Source organism: Aedes albopictus, chromosome 1 (genome assembly GCF_035046485.1).
Source record: "Aedes albopictus strain Foshan chromosome 1, AalbF5, whole genome shotgun sequence".
Classification (NCBI taxonomy): domain Eukaryota; kingdom Metazoa; phylum Arthropoda; class Insecta; order Diptera; family Culicidae; genus Aedes; species Aedes albopictus.
The window spans coordinates 111,246,186-111,264,046 of record NC_085136.1 but is presented as its reverse complement, the minus strand read 5'-3'; the positions used below and the strand labels follow the sequence as shown (position 1 = coordinate 111,264,046).

Below are 17,861 nucleotides of genomic sequence, written 5' to 3'. Positions count from 1 at the left end.
TTCTTCACGCACACGATGACAGATACAAATGGGATTTCCCATTGGAGTGAGTGCATTTTTGCTGCCGTCAGAGCCAATTTTAGCCTAAATGTACAGTCGGATGAAGTTAACATCGTTGACATATGTGTCAGTCGTTGCAGTTATCGAATTTCGTTCGCTAAGTTAAACGTAAACATATTGCAGTTATCGAACGTCTACTCCACGTCGTTCATAGTTTTCTCTTACACATTATTTTTCTTTCAAATTTTCTAGTAGAAGTATCGCAGTTTTGAGGTCAAATTTCGTCCTTCAGGGTTAAAGAATCATCGATTTAGTCTAAAAAAAAGTTTAAAAAATCCACCTACGTCTTTGCGCTACCCCTAAATATTACCCGGAATCGCTCATTTTCGCAAAGCTTGCTTATTTGTCATTTGTCTAATCAACAGGCTGTGTTTAAGCCCCAATGATGTTACTTAATTCTAAGATTTCAAGTACAAAATTTACAGTCACATCTAAAACTTACATACTAACAATGGATAGTCAATTAATACAATACAAATCATAATCAAAAATACACCTACAAAAACAAAAAGCAGCATACGGAATAAACACTAAGTAGACCTTGAAAAAAAAACAGACTGAATCTCCGACGAAGAATTTGACGAGACACGTTAAAATCAAACAGTGAAGAAACTCTGTTGAAATTACGCTGGAGCCCATTGACACTCCCGAACATGCTGTAGTTCGCCCGGTTTAAAGGCAGCCGCAGCATGTAGTTGTTGCGAAGAGCACGAGGTTGGACATTGATGTCTATTTGACCTAGGAGAGCGGGACATTCATTGCGTCCCTGCAGAATATCGGATACCAGTAAAGCCCTGGCAGTATCTCTACGGGTCGACAGTGGTTCCAAGTGGATTAGCTGACAGCGGCTTTCATAACTTGGTAAAGGATATGGATTGTTCCAAGGCAAACGTCGAAGAGCGTACCGCAAAAACCGTCGTTGAACGGACTCGATCCTTCCGACCCCATTATTGTAGAACGGGTTCCAAACAACCGAGCAGTACTCTAGTATGGATCGAGATAGGGCACAGTACAATGATTTAAGGCAATAGACGTCCGTGTACTCTTTGGCAGTACTGAATATGAATCCCAGTACACTCGAAGCTTTTTAAAAAAGACACGGACACGTTTAATGCTTCCAGTGAGCTATTTGCTCTTTGAAGGAAGCACGACACTAGACAACGGACTAGCATGCAACGCCCAGTGGCACAGCCGAAAACTTTTCCTGACAGCTGCGGCGGGAATCGAACCCGCGCTCCTTAGCACGATGCGACTAAAGGCTTGGTGACCTTAGCCGCATGACCACGAAGCCACACTACACCAAGGTCTTTGATATGACTAACACGTTCAATTTGGGTACCTGACTAATTATAATTGAACAGTATAGGCCGTTTTTTGTTCGAGAACGAGATCGCCGAGCACTCAGACGGGTTGACTTCCATTCGATTTAAGGTACACCATTCAGCAAATGCATCCACCTGTCGTTGAAGGAAATAGCAGTCTTCAATTGAGCGAACACGAAGGTACAGTTTAAGATCATCCGCAAAGGATAATCGCGGTCCTTCGATCACCAAGTTTACATCATTGAAATAGATCAAAAAGATCAGAGGTCCTAAGTGGCTACCTTGTGGGATACCAGATGTTGCGGCAAATGAGGAGGACTAATCACCTATAACGACGGACAGGCGCCGACCAGTGAGGTAAGATTGAAACCATTGCAGCAGGGAGCCATGGACTCCCAGCCGATCTAGTTTAGCTACAGCAATACGATGGTGCAATTTGTCAAATGCTGCAGTCAGGTCGGTGTAGATAGCGTCTGTTTGAACGCGCTTCGACTTGCTCTCGATGATATGCGAGGTGAGGCACAACAGATTGGTGGCCGTAGAGCGACCCGGCATGAAACCATGTTGGTTGGAGCTAATATACGGTTTGCAGTGAGCGAATAGCGGGTCCATGATGACGATTTCAAACAGTTTGGCGATTGCTTATTGTGACCAAAAAAATTATTTTCCATTTAGAAATATCTGGGATCTGGGGATGCGACACTAACTATCCCAAGCCGAAATTTTCCAAAATCAGCTAAACCAAGAAAAGTTTTGCGGGTTGTACCGGAGTTGCTATTTCGACTTGAGAAAACGAGTGTCGCTCCCCTGTCCCGGATGGATTTTACAAAATAAGCCTCGCCAAAGTGTCGAAGTACCGTAAAACGGGGTAACTTTGATAGTTTTTCAGCGAATTTTCTCAATACTTTTCCATGTAACGGTATTTTTCCTAGTTTTATATTTTTAAAACAAGTACTGGGGTATCAGTTATCAATTGCAATTGAAAGATTCTATAATCTTAAATATTTTAGGTGGCTTTTAGTTTTTCATACGAGCAAGAATCAGATTTTCACTTTGGGGTAACTTTGATAATGCCCTGAAAAACACATCAAATCTTGAAAAATAATCACAGGTTGAAATCTTATGAGTATGAACATGATAAGAGAAGCCATATGGAATATATCAGATAGATTTTTTGTATAAAAACCCGATTTAATCCACCTATGGTGAACAGAACCCTTCTTACACTTATAAAAACTATTGTTGTATTATTTGTGTTGCCGAAGGGTAGAGCGAATGGTCATGGGCTGAAATTCTTTCAGCAAATCAAAACTTTCCAGATTTGTGGATAAGCTAAAGCTAAAACAAATTATTTATTAATTCATCTGCCGCAGACTGATTTAATGGCACTTCATTAATATCCAACTTCATTGCTCAAATGTTACATGTTTCTACTTACATTATACACTATAATTTTGGAAATAATTTGTTATTCTAATTTATTCTCGCCACCTAGTGATGTGACTTCTAGTGGCATACGTTTTCACAGAACTACTTTCTTCTCCTTATTCTCATTCTTATTCTAGACCACTATAGAAACTTGGTTCCCACTTAGCGGTTTGTATACGCAAAAATACAGTCGCGAAATGCTATCGCAACAATTTGTATTCAACATATTTATTTTGTGTGATGGACCAAAAGTTCTAATATTGTGGATTTGGCATCTAGTGAATTGGTTTCCAAAATAGCATCATGGACCATGGACTAAACTACTAGAAATGCCAGACACCTTTTAGAATCTTGTGTGAAATTTTAAAAAAATAGCTTACATATTCTGGAATATTGTATCTTTTGTTAACTGCCAAAAGATCTTGAATCGATTAACAAATGGATAAGAAAATCAGCGAGATATACTTTGTCTATTATCTCTTAATCAGTCGATTTAATTAGCTCTGAAGTACTTGGTATTCATGGTTATGGTGCAAAAAGGACAAAAATGATATATCTACTAAGTTAATCAGTTTTGGCATTAGCTAGTTATTTTCGCTGTCCGGTTCTTGCATTTTTCCCACAATATATAAATTCGAAGCTTTCATTTAACATATTGTTAGTTTTCATAAAATACCTGTGTATTTGTAATTTGTTATTTATAATTTTATTGAAAACAACAATACACTTTGTCAGCATTATTGATTGAAAAATAATTTCCCATAGACTGGTCAAAAACTAATGCAAGATAACAAGTAAGTGAATAGATTAATAAAAAAAAAGAATTTATTGAAATACTCTTCGTAAGATATCTCAGTAATCAAATGTCGAATAGAAATAAAATTTCAGGGCCTTATACAAGGATATTGTAGCTTTCATTTGGTGCTTAGAGAACCCAAATCGGTTGACAGACAGCTGAGATATTTATTATGGTACCCTTGGTCCAAAATCCCTCAAAAACTTAACCTGTATTACTCCCAAGTACTCTTTAAAAGATATCTCGGTAATCAAATGTCCAATCCTAATGAAATTGTATAGGATTCTACTAGAATGTTGTAGCTTTCATTTGGTGCCAGGATAACTGAAATCGGTTGACAGACGGCTAAGATATTTATTGTTATACAATTGGTCAAAAATCTCAAAAATTTTAGTTGTATAAATCCTAAGTACTTTTCGAAAGATATCTCTGTAACCAAATGTCCAATCGAAATAAAATTTCTGGGTGATCTACTAGGATGCTGTAGCTTTCATTTGGTGCCAGGAGAACTCAAATCGGTTGACAGACGGCTGAGAAACGTGCGTGACTTTTTTTGTAACGCACACACACACACACACACACACACACACACACACACACACACACACACACACACACACACACACACACACACACACACACACACACATACATTTGCTCAGTTCGTCGAGCTGAGTTCATTGGTGTATGAGACTCGGCCCTCCGGGCCTCGGATCGAAAGTCGGGTTTTCGAGCGATATTTATACCCTTCTTATGGGTGTAAGAAGGGTAAAACATCGATTTTTTACTAAATTTTACGTCTCTCTCTCTCTTCTTGGCGTAACGTCCTCACTGGGATAAAGCCTGCTTCTCAGCTTAGTGTTCTATGAGCACTTCCACAGTTATTAACTGAGAGCTTCCTCTGCCAATGACCATTTTGCATGTGTATATCGTGTGGCATATATGTTTAACGCTACATCTATATATGATATTCATGGTGAGTTTTCTCTTTTTTTGGGTAGTTTTTGAATGTTTTATTAACAAATTTTGAACAACACAGATTTATCTACATGAAATTACAAGGGCATTGCATACTTTTAGGCGTTTATCGATGTATGGAGATTTTTGTTCCAATTTACAAAATTGCTTCCATATCGTAAAAACACACTTCGTTAAGAGATTCAAGGTCAGATTTGGAATCTGCTGTGATGAATCTATCGAGAATAAGAGTCTATTCATTAAAAAAAAAAGTGGAAACGATGTCGTATAGCAGATTGTTTGAAGAGGTTGACAAATGAAAAAATATCGACATTAAATGTTAAATTATTTTTTTTAATTATTCTCGAAAAAGTTGTATATAAACTAGGTTTTAATGAAAATACGTGTAAGATGAACTTTCATATGTATAGTATTGATCTACGTTTGCATTTTTCTTAACTGGTTGAAGGAATCATAGTTATAAGATAAACTATACGGTGCCTGTCGCACTATTAAAGTTACCCGCATTATCAAAGATACCCCATTTTACGGTACTTATAAAATACTTCCATAATGTCCATAGTAGCGGATGAAATCAGCTTCACACATAATATCAAAACTAAGGCTATCATTTATAATCACACCACCGATCGATCCAGATTTAACTGTCAAAGCTTCATCACTACCTCGCTACACATCGCTTATATTGTTGTATGTTTGCCAAATCAGTTTTGTTGTTAATTTATGCAGCATGTGAAAAATGATCCAGTTGTCGAAATGAATAGTGCTAGTTGTCGTAGGTTATAAATATTTTTAATGAGTTTTTTCCTCACTGCCCGGGGAATTCATTTGTTGACCCATTTGAGGAAGCAAAACGGTATATTTGGACAAACCCAACCAGTTGGAACGAAAGCACGCAGCGGCGTAAAAGCAGTAATTTGCGCTTGCCATAATATGTTGTCCTGATGGCTGATGATGTTAATTGAAAAGGTGGTGATGCTAACCGAACGATAAACATGGTTGGGGGATTATCCGGAAAGTTGAGGTTTCGTTACGATTGTGGTAAAACCGAAAGTCTTGGGATGGATTTGTTTGGCAATTTATCACTGCGAATTCCAAGCGTTAGTAAGTTTTTCTTAAGATTTAAATTTGATTTTTGATTCATTACAGCCTGGAGTGGCTGCTGTTCAGTACCAACAGAAGCTAGACAAGAGGATAGAAGAAACCGACGGGCTAGTTTATCCCTCCTTGGCATTAGGGTCATTTTTGACTAACGAGTGACGAATGAGAAGAATGATGCCATTGGTCGAATGCTAGTTACAGGTACCCGGTTCAACAAAAAGCGGTACGGGATGGCAAGAGCAGAAGAGAAAGGGATCCACGGCAGCTCGAAGAGAGTGTGATAAGCGCAGGAAAGCATGAATTGGAACGATATGCGGTGGATTTATGTAACCGTCAATGGTGCGCGGTCTTAAACTGCGTTAGTGTTTTTCATGTGGAAAAGGAAATTTCCTGAAAGACATCAGCTTAAGCTTGAGCTTGATTGACCGCCCGTGGATGCTACTCCAGTATTGCCAGACCAGCTACACTCACACAAGGAATCAATGACATATCTGACGGAGACTAAGCAGGTATCTTCAGTGTATGAGAGTTTGTAATTTTCTATTTGTTAGGCACCAATGGCGCCCGCCACGTCAGGTTGCAAGTCAATGTAGGGAAGGGAAAGGAAATGATGATTGCAATCGTTTGTATGCACAGCAGACCGAATATACATCTGCGGCTGCACAAATTCATACGGATGTCGGAGTGTTGGTGGGATATGGTTGGCAATGGGTTTCACACATTGGTGTGGTGTATTAATGTATTTATTACTCTGAAGACAATTCGGCACAGTTCGCTTGATTGCATAACTAGTAGGCGTTATATGATAGATTGACACTGTGCTGTGAAAGTTGGAAGGGAGGGAAACGGCTTTTTCAACCCGTTTTTGTTCTAGCGATCTCTATGAACATATGCATATGCATGAGTTATAGTGTGGAGAGGAGGAATGATGTATATAAAAAGATACAAAGTAGGAGGAAAGGCACCTTCTGCATGGGAATAAGAAGCGATAGCCACTATACAACCAATTGGAATGATATGCGGTGGTTTTTATAAAACTGTCAATGGTGCGCGGTCATAGACTGCGTTAGTGTCTCTCATGTGCAATAACTGGAAAGGAAATTTGTTGATAGACAATACGAAAAAAGTAACATTTTTTGAATGGCAACAATGAAGGTGTACCCAAAAGCAGAAATTCCATTGTTTAAGCACTGGTGGAAGCATCAACACTGGATGTGGATAAAAAGTTCTTTAAGAAGCTGCTGGGCAGAATGAGATTTCGGTCGAACTTCTTAATCCTGGAACACATAAATAGCGTCCGTTCCGTCGAGGATTGCGTTTTTGACAGTTTTCCCATGGGAAATGTGTCAAACTACTGTCATGCACACGACGATCCCTGCGCTGATCGATCCACCGCACCACCGCCTCGCCGAAGCACATCGACAGCTCTGCGCGCGGTGATACGGATGTCTCGCCACTAATGCATGTTCGATTAATTAGGCTAACCGCACCAATTCAGCCAGACAGGTGCATACGATTAAGGAACACCTATATTGCACGGAACGTTTTGATCAAAATTAGACAGAGTTAGAAGAACTATCATTTCTAAACGGTGTCCTTGGCATTACTAAGTCATGGTTTAAAGAAACATGTCAATAAATCACGAGTTCGACAAATATGTGCAAAATGCTCAGGAGGGGCTTTAATATCAAGCTTTTATGTCTACCTTTGTCCATTTCCTTATCAGTGCTGCTAAATGTCACGAATGTCACTTGTCGTTGACTTTTGAATATTGCTATTTATAAGTGTAGAATAATTGCCATTGCGACATGTGACAATAACGCTTTCAAAGAAGCAAAAATGCGTATTGTTGCGATGATTAGGGTCTTTTACCGACTGATAACATTATTATCTGCTCAGTTTTATTCATACGGACTTTTCCATCAAAAATCCAATACATTGTTGATGCAAAAGCTTTAGCACAGATGAATGGACCAGTTATGACTAACTTATTACTAATAATCACTACCCGGTTCCATTCATACAGGTAAATGACATCAGGCAAACTAAGTGGAATCATCATGCAACGAAATGCAAAAAGTTACCCCAGATCAACTTGATTGTATGCAGTCAATGAACTTGCTAGTCGTTAATTTGGATATTTAATAAGGGATTCCATCGACGGAAATTCTAACGAAACACGAAAATCATCGCTTTAAGGGTATTTTTGGCTAGGGTGTTTTAGCTACAAACTGTGAAGTTTTTGTTATCATGATATGGCTTTGATCACCGCTTACTTTATCTTGTTCGCTTTTGATTGGTGTTTTTCGGTGATGTTCAATTAAACTCATAATTTGCCCCTACGTTTCCATCTACTTTTATTTTTCGGTCATCTTCAGAAATTCCACCGGCACACTTGAACAAAACAAACAATGGCTTCTTTTGAAAAAAAAAATGTAAATAAGCTTTAAAATACACCAAAAACCATTTTGAGACATACATAACAGTCCTAAATATCAGCCAAAAATATAATAAAAATTATTTTCCACGAAACAAAAATTACAAAAAATCCTTACCCCGTCTAAAGGCGGTGTTGGGTATTAAAGGGTTAAACAAAAATAATTTTAATAAAAATTTCCCCTTTTTTGCAAGTTTGTTAGATTCTTGTCAATTTGTCAGTTATTTAACGTAGATGTCTAAAGTGAGAGTCAATTGTGTTTTGTTGATCTGTTCTGCCATATCAGTTTTAGTCTTTGCTCTATTGAAGAGTGTAGTTTTATTGGTAATAATTTATTTATTTATTAACTGTTGCAAACTGACTCGGAAGGTCTTCAGTAACATGGGTAGATCACCTTGGAATGGTACGTTACAGCGTAAGATCTGCCACATTAAATTTTGATCTTGCCATTTTCCTAACAAATGTAGCCAGGCTCCTGTAGGAACGTTCCAGGATCAAGATTTGATGTAGTTTTTTTTTCTGTGTTTTTGTTTGTGTGTTAAGCGCTTACTGATGATAATCTTCTTGTTTCGGGAGGATTCAGGTAGGTTTATCATGTGATGCAGGAATTATCGTAAGGTATATAACCGTTGCAAGCATATCACAAATAGCTTATTCAATGGAAGATGTTACACCATTTTATATTCCAGATTTTCGGCCACTCTGTCCTGGAGTGATCAAGATGGAAAAACAAACCAGATGAATTATGCAGGCAGCTAGCTGTCTAAGCATAATCAAATAATATTTTGTGCGCCTGAACGTTTACCAAACGTATCCTTTGGAGTTTACCACAAACAACACTCAAATTCCCGTGACACCTAGGCCGGAGAGATCGTAGAGCTGTTTTCATCTTTCTTAGGTGTCCAACTAACTTTCCTTTCCTATCCCTTAGCAGTCGCAAGGACGTGGCCAGGACAGTTCTCGATCATTGGAGGAATTTGAGCGACTCGCTTAACGCTAATGCCAATGTTGCAAACTGACCCGAAAAGTTACGGTGGAAAGTGGGAATGTAGTTTTTTTTGTGTTCAATATGTTTAGATTCGATGCGGTCAAACCAACGAGGGTAGACGGTAGTAATGTCCATGTAATTTATAAGGTTCTTTTCATGTTGTCCGCTATTTGTCGTGAATTTCCAAACTTCGAGTAAAGTATTTTGTTTTATGTTGTTCAGTTCTGCCATATCAGTTGTTGCTTTATTTTTCAATAGTGTAGTTTGAAGGTTGGACATTTTGAAGATCATGAAAAAGGTAATTCCATTAGGGAATCGCGCCACTTGGGCGGTGGCTTCTATATTCGTCTGTTTTCCACTATAACTCAGTCAAATTTAAACCAATTGAAACAACTTTTGGAATGTGGTGAGATAGGTATAGAATCTACCCGTGTACAACATTTAAAGTTAATTGGTTCAAAATTGACTGAGTTACAGTGGAAAACAGACGAATATAGAAGCCACCGCCCAAGTGGCGCGATACCCTATTTAAATAATTGCTGTTAAGGCGAAACTGTAAGCATTTCCTCACTTTTTGGTTTTTGATTTTTTATTAAATTACGAAGCAATATTTTCAAAATCGGTTTTCGTGCACATGTTGAGTATGGATCAAGGTATCTTCTGATTTTTTTTTTTTGTGGTAGAAAATGTTTTTCGTTTTTGCAGAAACCATTTTTGAATAAAATTTAACAAAAAAATGGTGCCTGCAAAAACGAAAAACATTTTCCACCACTAAAAAAATCAGACGATACCTTGATCCATACTCAACATGTTCACGAAATCCGATTTTGAAAATATTGCTTCGTTATTGTATAAAAAATCAAAAACCAAAAAAAAATGAGGAAATGCATCCAGTTTCGCCTTAAATGTACTTACGCGTCAATTTTCGTTCTGATTTTCATTAAAAGTACTAAGTCATTTTAGTCCCAAATGTCAATACTGATTGGCGTCAGCAATGCGTTAAGGTTAAACATCAAGAAATCCCATTGCAATTTTACATACAAACTTTAGAGGTACAAATCTGTCGAACGAAGCATCGAACCAAGCCGCCCTTGATTATCCTGGCTTTGCTATATTGTTATGTGATAAATATAATAAAATTCCCAATGTGGGCTAAAATACCTGCCCGGGCCAAAATACGTTCACTACTCTATTGAAGCCCACATTACACAGCCGCTTATGATGTAGCGCGCAAGTTTCGAACGACAAACACGTGCTGCATGTAACAACCGTGAGAAGACGGAGGGGGGGGGGGGGGGGTCAGATGTCCTTATCCTGTTTTCGTTGGCAGAAACCGTAGCTAAATGAAGTTTTATCACAATATGTTCTTCTACAAAGTCGTCCCGTAACGTGGGTAGATCACCTTGCAATAGTGCGTTGCGGTGTAAGGTACTCTTCGATATAACGTACAAAAAAGTTTTCTCTTTGTACGTTATATCGAAGTGTACGTTATATCGAAGCAGAGAAAAATTTAATATTTTTATGCTAGTATTGATGTAGGTATTCGACGTGAAATTAATCCAAAATAATGATTTCGGTGAAATTCACAAAACCAATAATGAAAAACTTGAATTTTGACGAAAAAGTCATTTCGTTTTTTGTGCTTCGATATAACGTACATTTTGCTTCGATATAACGTACACTAAATTTTTCCCTAAATTGCGCTAATTCTGGGTAACAAGACTGATGCTGCAACAAAACACTGATTTGAGTGATTTCGTAGTTTATCTAAGGGTTATTCGTGGGAAAAAATAATAATGTTCAATGTTGTACGTTATATCGAAGCAAAATGTACGTTATATCGAATTCGCTATATCGAGGGTACGTTATATCGAAGAATACCTGTACTACATCAAATTTCGATCTTGCTACTTATTTTCCTGTCTAAAGTAATCAGACAGTTATGTACATTTCAAGATCAAAGTTTGGTATACTTTTTTATGTATGTGTTATATTTGAATTATTAATGCTAATTAACATTTTATTTCAGAAATTAAGGTAAATTTCGTGTACGAATTAATGCTGGTCAAATTTAATCATAAAGGTAAGAATACTCTATCACAAATTAAACAACCACACATATTTACCCCACATACATATCTCATCATATGTTGGGAAAGGGAGGGACCACAAGTTTTAAACTGATTGAGCTGAAATTTACACAGATTGTTCTTCTCATCCAAAGGCACGATTCTAGCGGTTGCCCCGTGAATTTTGACCATATTTTTTTCTAACCAAGCAAATAAAAGGCCAAATTTTCTCATACAAAACATTTTTTTTTATATTTTGAATCCTTATAAAACTATGGATACCAGAAACATCAGGAATCACCCAAAAAAGCAATACAAGGCAAAGTTTTATAAGAATTTACAATATCTGGCAATTTTAGAGCAGCTAGTATTAAAATATATGACTCTCTATATTCAAAAAATCATATTTCAAAAACTAAAAAACATACATCTCTGAAATTCAAATAACTCAACGTACATATGTACAGATGGGTAAATTATTGGTTAAATTGGGAAAAAAATCCACAGCTCAGGTGAGATTTGAACTCACGACCCTTATTCGCTAGACAAGTGCTTTACCAACTAAGCTACCGAGCCAATTAATGACCCGGCAACTTAGTTGTCATAAGGTTCAATTCTAATCTCATCGATCTATATCATCTTCCCCTAAACCGCAAATATAACCATCTCTGTTGTACATATGTACGAAGAGCGAAAGCGATTTGTTTATTGTTTGAAACTGTTTGCCTATCGTACAGGCAACGCTTCCTCAACCACTTGTAGAGGAAGAACAATGCTACCTGGAAGGCGATCAAACGCGTCGTTCGCATTCTATTTGATACGACGGGTAACTACGTAGAGGTAGATGCTCGAAAACGACTCACTTGAAGTACAAATTTTCGGTAATACCAATCCGTGTGGTCAAATTATGAAATTCAAATAACTCAACGTACATATGTACAGGGATGGGAACACTCACTTTCAAAGAATTACACTCACTTGCTATTTTCTCAGCTCAGAAGCGTGCAATCAAGAAACGATGTATGGACGACTTCTGCCTTGTGGTTTTGTTTAAAATTTTGTCGAATAGAGTAGAGGTCGCACACGAGTCCCAAATGCGTGACAGAGCTGTGAAAGCGACTCTCCACGAGGTGAGTGTAATTTACATTCAACTCGTGGAGAGTTGCCTCTGCAGCTCCCTCACGACTTCGGTATGCGTGTGCGACCCCTACCCTATTCGGCAAAGTTTTAGACAAAACCACAAGGCAGAAGTCGTCTAAACATCGTTTCTTGATTACACGCTTCTGAGCCGAGTAAATAGCAAGTGAGTGTAACTCTTTGCAAGTGAGTGTTCCCATCCTTGATATGTACAGATGGGTAAATTATTGGTTAAATTGGGAAAAAATCCACAGGTTGAATTGGGAAAAAATCCACGATAGGCAAACAGTTTCAAACAATAAACAAATCGCTTTCGCTCTTCGTACATATGTACAACAGAGATGGTTATATTTGCGGTTTAGGGGAAGATGATATAGATCGATGAGATTAGAACTGAACCTTATGACAACTAAGTTGCCGGGTCATTAATTGGCTCGGTAGCTTAGTTGGTAAAGCACTTGTCTAGCGAATAAGGGTCGTGAGTTCAAATCTCACCTGAGCTGTGGATTTTTTTCCCAATTTAACCAATAATTTACCCATCTGTACATATGTACGTTGAGTTATTTGAATTTCATAATTTGACCACACGGATTGGTATTACCGAAAATTTGCACTTCAAGTGAGTCATACATCTCTGGTTTTTGATATGCTACGCCAAATTTCCTGAATTTTCTGATAAAAACATAAAAGCGAGGTAACGTGAACAAACTAAAATAATTGCACAATTTGGCCCCTTCATCGTATTTCCCCTAAAAATACCATTCAATAGCTTTCAAACAAAAAAAAAAGATGATGATTAACCTGAGCTTGTTAGGGGAATATCTGTAAATAAAAAGAAAATCGCGTTAAGTACTGTTCCTTTGAATTCCACTAAGAATTTGCATCCTCTGACAGATACGTATTTCGACCTTACAGTTGAGGTCGAAATACGTATCTGTCAAAGGATGCAAATTCTTAGTGGAATTCAAAGGAACAGTACTTAACGCGATTTTTTTTTTAAGTTTAAAATCGGTCAACTGGTTCAAAATTTATGATTTTTTGAAAAAAAAAGGTTTTTTAAAACCTTGATTTTTGGGACCACCCTATCTGAAAATGGGTTACCCTAATAACAAAATAATAAAATACGGGTCTAATTATTTTCGAAGAACTATGAACCTACCAAGTTTAACGACAATGAGAGTTGCACTAAAGCCTGCGAACTTTAGAATCGGTACACTATCAACCGGTTGCAGATCAAAAACGGTTTGACCTAGACAAAAATGTTGTAAGAAGCAAATGATGCTTATTTATTGCATTTTGTAAAAAATAGGAAAAATGCACTTTTAATTTCTTTCAGATGAAATTTTGATATGATTGTGAATTTTATGCCATTTTCTTCTGCACAAACAAACGACCGTCGTCGACACTTGTAAATTTTACAGCTTACGGGCTGCCCAACTAACATTTTCAGCGCTATAAGCTTCAGTCATTTGCTTTCTGTTGTGTAACCATCGAGTAAAAGCAGTCAACGCTGAATAAAAGGAAAGCTAGTCAAATATAAATCATAAGCTAATACACGACTGCAAAACAAGCACCATACAGCTACCAAACTCGGTTTTCAGAAATCCATTACTTGTCACTGGGGCTGCCTTTACTCCACCCTATTCCAACTCCGGGAGATTTCCCGGAAGATGTGAAAACTTGAACACATCGAATAGGAGTCCCCACTAACAAAACAGTTGCTACTATACAGTAAAATTCATTATACTGACAAATCCCCAAACCAGCAGCGCTTTAAAGGCCGTTATGCGATTTCATGACGGCTAGAAGCTGTAATAAAGAAACTGTTGGTTTACCAACACGGCTTGTCGGATATAAACATTTATTGTCAAACAAACTTTAAGCGGGATATATAGCTACTACACAAATTCTTTACAGCTATCCATGCATGTGCTGTGAAATTATTTGGGTTGCTTTTATTGCATTTTAATTCAATGCCGGAAGATTTGCCGGAAGATGTGCAAATCGAGTAAGAGTCCCAACCACTACAACAGCTGCATTTATACAGTACGTTTTGTAATGTTGCCAAAACACAAAACAGCAGCGCTTCGTAGCCGTTTAAAGAACACTCTTTCAGCTAGAAGCTGGGAAGAAGAATCTGTTGGCGCAACCACACAGCTTGTTCAATGTAAACATTATTGCGTTTGACGTTTCACAAGCTTTTGCAGCAAGATGAAGTTGGGTAAGGTTTCTTGTGGCACAATTATGAAGCCTTGTCTAGAGTAAAACAAAACGGGCTATTTTCTATGTTATTTATATATAGCAGTGTGGCAGCGAGGACATCATCGGGACCAGTGGATACGGAGATCGGGAGTTCGATTCCAAGTAGCGGCAAGTACTTTAATTATTCAATTTTAAAAATGATAATTCCAGTTACACATGTATTGCATCACGGTATCCATAACCTAATTATATTTAATCGTTCAATTTGGCGATGCCGTAAAACTATTATTTAACAGCTGCGAAAAGGCTGAAAAAGCGCCTTCTCAAGATGTTATTCAGTTAGTGGTTACATAGGAGCCGAGAAAAGAGCTATGACTAGGTGGCATAGAAGCTGATCGCACAGCATGTACAAGCTGATTAAGTTCGCCAGATTCATTGGTATAGGGCTTGCATAGAAGCTTCCGTCCATATGTACAACACAGTAACTCAGCATCAAGCCGTATTAAGGACGCTTTGTTGACGTTTACATTCGCAATAAATGTTAGTTGGGTGGTATTTCCACACGAAACAAAATGATGTTCATCGAAGGACACTAAACTTTTGACAAATATAGTTCACAAAATCATAATAAACTTATAGCCTTAATATCCATTCACGCTATATACAAAGAATAATTTTATACAAAGTATTTTTTTATAAACAAATATTTCCTGGGATCGTTTTTATTTAACCTTCTTCTTCTTCTTCTTTATGGCTCTACGTCCCAACTGGGACTTGGCCTGCCTCGCTTCAACTTAGTGTTCTTTGAACACTTCCACAGTTATTATTTGAATGGCTTTCTTTGCCTGCCATTGCATGACATTGTATATTGTGAGGCAAGTACAATGATACACTATGCCCAGGGAGTGGAGAAAATTTTTCCGACCGGAACGGGAATCGAGCCCGCCGTCTCCGGATTGGCAATCTATAGCCTTAACCACTAGGCTAACTGAAGATCCAGAATCAGATACAAAACGATATTCGTAAGGAAACTATTTATAGGATGCTGTGGCGACTGTGAGGTTTTTTGTGCTCTTTATAAAAAGTTACAACTTGAATATTTTCTCGATAATAATTCAAGTTAGCATAGGGTCTGGGACCTTTTGGGCAGGGGGACTTCCCAGGTAACAATTTGATGTTGTACAAACTCTTCTCCAACTATTTTAAATAAGCCTTCATTTGAACAAAAGCTGAGCACAAGAGGTACAATCCTAAAGTATTCAGCTCCTAAATATCTGATTTTAATGAACCTTCAGCTGATTTGAGGTTCATTAGAAGGCTGGTTTAAGTCTTAATACGCACTAATCAGTAATCAATTGAATTCGATAATATTGTGTAGAATTTTCGTGAGTCTATTTTCAACATTAGCTGCGTCTATTTCCAGAAGAGATGTTTAGGAATGTATAAATTAATCTAGTCAAGTCTAGTCTAGTCTACACTAACACAGCCAATAAGTGTTTAGGAATGTATAAATTAATCTGTAGGAAAACTGGGAATTTTAGCTCGGACCTCCTAATTCATAGTCACTAACCTTAGCACCTACACCACACATAATTGTATTCATACCCTCGAAAACAACAGCATTACTTGTTGTGTCTGAATAGTCAAGAACATAAGTTGAATTAAGTATGTATTGAGACTGAAGAAGCTATGTGAACTTCACGAATACCATGCTTGGGTCAGCTGTCCAAAATTATTTGATTAAAGGTTGAACAACAGATGATTAATTCTTCATGTTGGTGTATGTTTTAAAGCTGGTTACCCAGATGAATAATATTTTATTCAACTTGATATTCAGTATTGCTGATTGAAAAGGTTGAACAAGCCATACTTCAAACCAATATCACAAGTTTACAAAATAAAACGAAAGTCGTGAACTTCTGTCAACGACCAAAATTTTTGAAGCACAATTTAGTGCTGATTTCGAAACCGACCTTCAAATTTTTTTAAGTAGAACAGTTTTTGAGTTTTAGCTCAATATCGAGTTTAGCAACTTTTCAAAATGTATAATTTACTAAAAATCAAATATATTGCGTTTTGTTCAACCAATTTTGAATCTTTTTCCATAAATTAAAAGCTGAATACAATACCATTCGATCATCTGAATACAGGTTTTACGTCAGATTGATGAAATTTAAGATATTGGCGAGTTTTAGAGACGATCTTCTTAAATTTTAGCAAAATTCCCAATTTTTTTTGAAGAAATATATTTTTTTCAATAAGAAAAACCAACTTAAAAATTCTTTCTCGACGTTTATTTGACATATCATATGTAGGCGAGTTACAGTAAAAATTTCAGCTCAATCGGAGCATTGATTACGGAGAATGAGATGCTTGAAGTGAGCGACTTTGCTTAAAAATAGAACAAAAATCGATTTCAATTCATCAACCTTGTATGGAAAGTCGAAAAAATTTCCGCTCTACTGTATTTTTTTTTCTTTCGCGTTTTTGAACTCAGGGCATGATTCTACACCAAAAATGATCATCAGCTTACCGAGTTCAAAAATGCTGTAAACTAGTGTATGCAGCTGTCATTGTGTTCAGCCATTGACACCATTAACCAGCTGTTGTTCAGCTAATACTCTCACTGTTCAGCATTCATTGTTACTTGGGTTATTTAGGGCACATGCTAGTAAAACTTTTTCAATTTCAAACCGATTGACTTGAATTTTTGAACATGGCTAGATTCTATACGTATCTGATCGTGTCCTAAAAATCTATCAAATCAATCGGTTAAAAATTGACTGAGTTATAGCAGCAAGTGCCCAACATAGGTCCCCCTGCATAAATGGCCCCAAACCTTACTTTTGCAAAATTGTATACAAAGGCCTTTGACAAGCCAAACAACTTTGCCGAAGATATTAACACATTAAGTAATCAGGGTCCTGAGATATAGGAGTTACAATTTCATTAGTGTAACGTCTGTTTGTTTGTGATTCCTGTGATACCTGTGACGATATTTCTATCCCATATATTTCAAGATCCTGATTATTCAAAGAGATTGTTCGATATTACAAATTACAGGCCGTATGTTTTTAAATCCCACCACAAAGAGGCACTAGAGGACATACACATTTTTTATTTCGTTTATCTTAAAATCCTGATTCATTAGAAAGATGGTTGCTTCGATAAAGTTGGTTGATAGATCAAAGGACTTTCAGTTTAATAGCCGTTTGATTTTATTTTGTTCTTCACCACGGCGCCAGTTGCAAGTTTTTCAAAAGCATGCCAATTTTATTAATTATCTGGAAAATATTCAACAAGCTGTAACTTTTTATAAAGTAAACCAAAAATTATCAAAATG

The 17,861-nt window shown here is 37.2% G+C and overlaps 1 protein-coding gene and 1 non-coding gene across 3 annotated transcripts in view; one reads left to right on the top strand and one right to left on the bottom strand.

Moving 5' to 3' along the window:
• Window positions 1-17,861, bottom strand: part of LOC109433003 (beta-alanyl-dopamine/carcinine hydrolase) — a 93,726-nt gene that overhangs the window by 36,161 nt on the left and 39,704 nt on the right. The window lies entirely within an intron of this gene.
• Trnaa-agc (transfer RNA alanine (anticodon AGC)) lies at window positions 12,748-12,819 on the top strand. The gene has a single exon. It is a non-coding gene; the product is annotated as a tRNA-Ala (tRNA).